The following is a 6,000-nucleotide window of genomic DNA, read 5'->3' as shown; positions in this document are numbered from 1 at the left end:
TAAATAACTGTAAAGTTATGGACATTAAAGTTAAAGCCCAGTACTCTTACTTTATGACTGGTGAAACTGGCTTGCTGGATGATTAAGATCAAACTTAGAGATTGGAATTAAATACAGAAGGCAAGATAGGCCAGTATTTGGATCTTTTGTCCTCAGTCAGCCTGAACCCACGAACAAGAGAACTTCTCTAAGGAGCTTTGCAACTCTGTGTCACACAACCTCCTGATCAAGGAGATTGTTGAGACTAGAGGATGAGAATCACTCAGTGCATCTGCTGCAGAGGAGGGTCATGGAAAAAGGGAGACACCCCTTAATGCTTCCAAAGGAAGTCACCTCATCAAGGAGACCCTGCCTAACCAATGGCACTGGTGGAGCTAAGAAGCTGCTCTTAAGTTCTCTACAAGTGGCCCCTGTGGGAACTCAGCTGACTCTTTAACAAGACAGGAACCAGGTCAATTTGACCAACTTGATGTTAGACACCCAGCAAAACAGTTAAAACCAAAATATAACCATTCTTGGGCATTTAAGAAAAATAACAGTTAAATGTAACTTAAGATGTACACTTGTGTTAGTCCACTAGAATAAAAACTGGAAGCTACAAATGAAAGAAAGATTCTTCAGCAAATGTGCCTGATAACTATCAAGAGAAACTGCCAGAGTCAGAAGTTTTTAGTCAGTTTAAGGCCTGCAGATCTTCCTAAGCTACACAGGTAGACTTAACCTATGTTTGCTCGTATGATTACCTAGCCCTAAGTAACAGAAGTATAGAGCTCTCTACTAAACACAGGTTATACCAATAAAGGGATATTTTACAAAATCAGATGACATTGAGTAGCTTAACTATATTTTTGGGATATCTATGACATTAAGAGTTAAATGTTGTGTTTACATTCCTGATAACCTGGACAATGTTAAAGTTCCCAAATAAAGGCCTTGTCCTTTCCAGCCTTTGCTAGGTCTAGTTATGGGAACAATTTCTCAGTTCTTCCACCTCCTGGTGAGAAATTGACTTCTGTCATTTTCATGATACTCAGTGGTATGCTCCAGATGCTGCAACATTTACTTTGTACTAATTTCATTTCAGTACTCATGTCTTTTTGTTCTTCTATCATAGAAGCACCCACCCCCAGATGACTTTACAACCTGCTCTTCCCTAACCAGACTTCTACCTTGGACCCCTCGATTGACCCGATTTTTAAAAAAGGAACTCCAAACTGCTTGCCCCTCACTGCCCCCTTTCAGCTTCGAAGCAGCCAGAACGACCGACGCCCCCTTTTCCTTAAAGCAGTTGGGAGCTCCTATAGCTAAAGGGGGGGAGAGAACTGAAGAACAAAGGAGGCTTTAACCTGTGAAAGATGTGGGGTGCACTCACTTCTTGGGACTTTTGGAATATCAGCCATGGCCCCCTTCTCCCTGCCGGGAGAAGTTTGTATTATTCCCTTTAAACAATCCAAACTATGGTCCTTACTCAACAGTACCAAATGATTAAGCAAACTGATAACCGGGGCGGAATGGACAAATGGATATAAGATTCTATCCATGATAAAGAAAAAGGGGGGAATGAAAAGACCCCTGTCCCACCAGCTCAGGCCTATTTTAAGAGAAAAAGAAAAATTATTAACGGGGCATGTTAAAGGAATTTATCTGAAGATTTAGCTAAGAAAGAGGCAGGATAATTGGGAAAGTCAGAGCATGTCTGAACTAACAGGAGCTGATAAGCAGGAACTATAAAACTGTCCTGTAAAACTTCTGATACCAGATTCCTGACCAAGGACAGAGTAAATAGGATGAGATAACGAAGGACTGCAAATGGCAAAGTAAAATTATGGCTTGTGAAGCATGGCATCTTAAGTTCTGAGCCTGCTCTATCCTTAACAAGGTTCCTTCTCGGGTCAGCTCCCCTAGCCTTCACAGATAAGGTGAAAGAAGTCTGAGTTTATACATTCTTTACCATTTTTTACGACCCGTGCTGCGGGCAATTAGGGAAAGCCTGTGTTTATGCAGGTGCGGAAGAGAGGGGCTGCGGGCAATTTGGGGAAGCCTGTGTCTCCGCCTGTGTCTCTATCTTTCATCCCCCTCTCCAGTTAAAGTAAATTTATGGCTTCTCCAAGAATGTCTAAATGCTGGATTCAAAATAACCAATAAGAAATCTGTTGCTTACCGTGCGCGCGAAACCTGCCCCTTTACCCTATAAAAAACCTGTACCCCAAAGCCCGGTGTGCCAGTTCACCGAAGCTCCGGCTGAGGTTTTACTGAGCACCCGCAGGCGCCTGTGTTATCAATAAACTGCCTCTTGCTTTTGCAGCCAGTGTTCGCGTGACTTTCCTTGGACAGGGGGACGGAGGGTCTTTCAAAACCACTAGTGGTGAAGCTAAGTGGTGCAGCACTTGCCTCCTGTGTGTCATGCACTGGGTTTAATTTGCACTCCAATAAAAAAAAAAAGTTGTTAAGTTCACCAGTAAACCCACTTGAGTCTAGATTTAATGGAAATATTTCAGCCTACTCAAATTCTTTTATAGATACAGGGCTGTTTAGGTTATCTCTTTCTCATATAAGCCTTTATATTTCTTGTCTTTTAGGAAATGTGTCTGTTTTATAAAAATTCCTGAATTTGTAAGCCTAAAGTTGTTTGTGATCTTTCCTTATTTCTGTATTCTAAACATTCTTAGGAGCTATAGTAAAATTCTGGTTGTACTTTCTAAAAGTATTCTCTTGTGACCAGAGAATACAGTTTGTATAATTAGAATCCTTTAAATTTTACTTAGAGTTTTGTGTTTTAGACTAAGATTTTGTTGTGAAAGTGTTTTTCCTTATAACCTGGAAACCAATAAAAAATTGTCCTGTTGTTTTGGTGGAGTGTTCCATAAATTAAATTAGGACAAGTTTGTGTTAAAATCTGAATCCTTATAAATTTTTTTTTTTTACTTTTTAATTGAGATGAATGTTGATCTCAAATTTTTTTTCTTTTTTTTTTTGGCACTGGGAATTTAATTGAACTACATCCTCAACCCGATTTTGCATTTGATTTAGAGACAGGATCTCACTGAGTTGCTTAGCACTTTGCCATTGCTGAGACTGGCTTTGAATTCATGGTCATACTGCCTCAGCCTCCCAAGGTACTGAGATTACAGGTTTCCTCTTTATTTTTTATTAGTCTTTTTCTTCATGTGGGATGTGTCTCCAGTACAAGGGGAGTCAGCTAGGAAGAACAGGACCAGAGAAGGACCCAGGCCTTCTGAGTATACATCTATTACTTGGACCATGGTCACTTCTGCTTTACTTGGGATTGATCCTATAATAGCCATCCTTCCCAGGCTGCCCTGCACCAATCCTTCTGTTTTATTTTTTATCAAGCAAACCTTTAAACATTCATGAAAGCATGGTGAGGCACTGTACATTACCATGTACAGTAGTGATCACTACTTCGGGATTGCATGTTTGACAATTTAAACATGTAGTTCTAAAGGATAAAAATGTTTCATTTTTTTTGCATTTCACTTATCATTGTACCTTTTGGTTATATAGTTTGCTTGAATCAAAGTCCAGATAAATGCCACACACTGTCATTTGTTGAGCAGTATCTTTGTTTATCCCTCTCCCCTTCTTATTTATTTATTTTGGTATAAGGAATTAATTACTGAGCCACATCTGCAGCCCATTTTATGTTTTCAAGACAGAGACTTGTTAATTTGCTCAGGACTTCACTAAGCTTCTAAGGCTCACTTTGATTTGTTTTGTCTTGATTTTGGTTTTGTTTTTCATTTTCAAAAATGATATATTTTAATTAATATTTTAAAGGGAAAAAACCATTCCTCTAAAATGAGTAATCTTGTGCTGAACTTCTCCTGGAGGATAGTCTCAAGTGTTGGGGACAGAAACTTTCTTATAGTAATAGATTAACAGCTAAATTTTGTTGGCAAAGCTGGTACTATGGTGTGTATATACAGCCTTTTGCCTTGGACACAGAATTCTTGGGGCTAACACTGACTTTTAAATTGCAATTAATAAAAAAAAGTAACTATAATCTTACTGCCTCAGTCTCCTAAGATGAATTACTGAGATTACATGTGAGCTTTTAATTTTTACTAAAATTATGTAAATGCAAACACTGTGTGTGTGTGTATAAATTACAGCATACATTTATATACATACATGTAATCCTCTGAAATGATTCCTTCAGGAATAATCTCTTTTCTGGTAGCAGAACCTGAGCCAGTAGTTCCCCTGGGAAAATTTTTGACCCCCCTATTCCTTGCCTTGATCGCGTGTTTTTTAAGAAATCTTTGTGAAGTGTGGATTTTTGTGTTCATGCAGGTTTGGCCACTGAGAAGTCAAGGACTTTTCTTGTCTTGTCTGTAGTTGATGGGGAGTTGGAGCTTGATGGTCAATGATGCTTTCTTTTCTCAGGTCTGTATTGGCAACAGAGGACTATAAAGTGTATTTATTCTCTTGAAAAAGAATGAGTTTGCTGACTGACAACTTGGTGAAAGGAAAAATTACAGCATTGAACATAGAACAGAACTTTGAAGGTGTTACTTCATGGAAGTCTGAAGATACATTGAACAGTCAACAGTAAGTTGTGTGTGTGTATCTGAGTCTGAGAGAGAGAAGCAGACCAACATTTCACTACACCCAAATATGAAGACATGAGGCTTAAACACTGTAGGTTTGAATTTTGTGTTTAGCCAAATCAAATTAGGAGTGCCACAAAAGTTTTCCATGGTGAAGATGAGCTACTTGAAACTAACTTGTGCATTCAGCAGACATCAGATGTATACCTCCTGCACATTCAGCTTTGTCTATTTCAGTGGGAATGAGAAGAGTGCAGTTCAGCCTTGGTGTGACGGCACAGTGATAAGCACCAGAAAGTGCAGAATATTTTGTGTTTTGGGTAATCATTTGGTGGTAGGCCACACACACACACTCCCTTTCTGCCCATACAGCCAACCCACCATCCCTGGTGAGCATACAGCTCACTCGAGCCTACATTCTTCTAAGTTGTCTTTGTCCTATGCTGTCATGGGGTTCTCAATAATTTTTCTCATGGGTCTGTCATTTCTGGTCTCAGATTCTCCATCTGCATTCTACCCTGTCTTCTGCCTTCCTCTGTCACCTATAGTCACTTTCATCTTTGAGGGCCTTGTGTTTTGGATGATACTGGCCATAGTGTTTGGGCTGTGAGTTCAGGAGTTCCTAAGCTCTGCCCTGTACCCCACCCCTTCAAAACTGTACAAACTCATTTTCTTTCCTTGCTGTGTTTTAATCAATAAGAGAAAATAGGTGATGATGGCACCTGCATTATAGAGGTGATGAGTTGGCATCCTACAGTTTGGGGATGCTTAGTGTTTGCAGAAACATGATAGCACTGTTTTCTACTATAACTATGAGAGCTAGCACTATTATTGTTTACAAGGAACTCATCATTCCAGTGTTGGTGGGAACAGGTCAGAGACCTTGGGATAATGAAGATTTTGGCATGTTGAATGTTGGAGCCATGTGGGCAGTGACCACCTCTATCATGGCTTATTGTGCACTGAAGTCTGGTGGGTAGTAACCACTAGAATTCACAGTGACCCCACATGAGGGTGGAAGGGGCAAGCTGAAGGCCAGAGAGGAAGGTAAACTCTTATTCAGATGAAATATCTGCTGGCAGAAGGACCTTGTCCTACCTCCCATGTAGTATGTCTTTTTTTTTCAGTTGGTCAAAAAAGACCATTTTTTATTGTTTTTATCATTAAATGGGGGAAATACTTCTATTCACAAAGATAAATAGCTTCAATAAGTGTACTTCATGAGGATAGAAGTGGAATAATAATGAGTATCAATAGCAAATACTCTTATTGCCTATCACAATATAAGGACCTTTGAAAGGAAAAACATTCACTTCTTTTCAAAGCTTTTCAATTTTTTTATGTATTGTTTTAGATGTAGATGACACAATACCTTTATTTATGTGGTGCTGAGAATTGAACCCAGTTCCTCACACATGCTAGGCAAGCT

Source organism: Sciurus carolinensis (assembly GCF_902686445.1).
Source record: "Sciurus carolinensis chromosome 14 unlocalized genomic scaffold, mSciCar1.2 scaffold_101_arrow_ctg1, whole genome shotgun sequence".
Lineage (NCBI taxonomy): Eukaryota > Metazoa > Chordata > Mammalia > Rodentia > Sciuridae > Sciurus > Sciurus carolinensis.
This window is presented reverse-complemented; position numbering follows the sequence as displayed.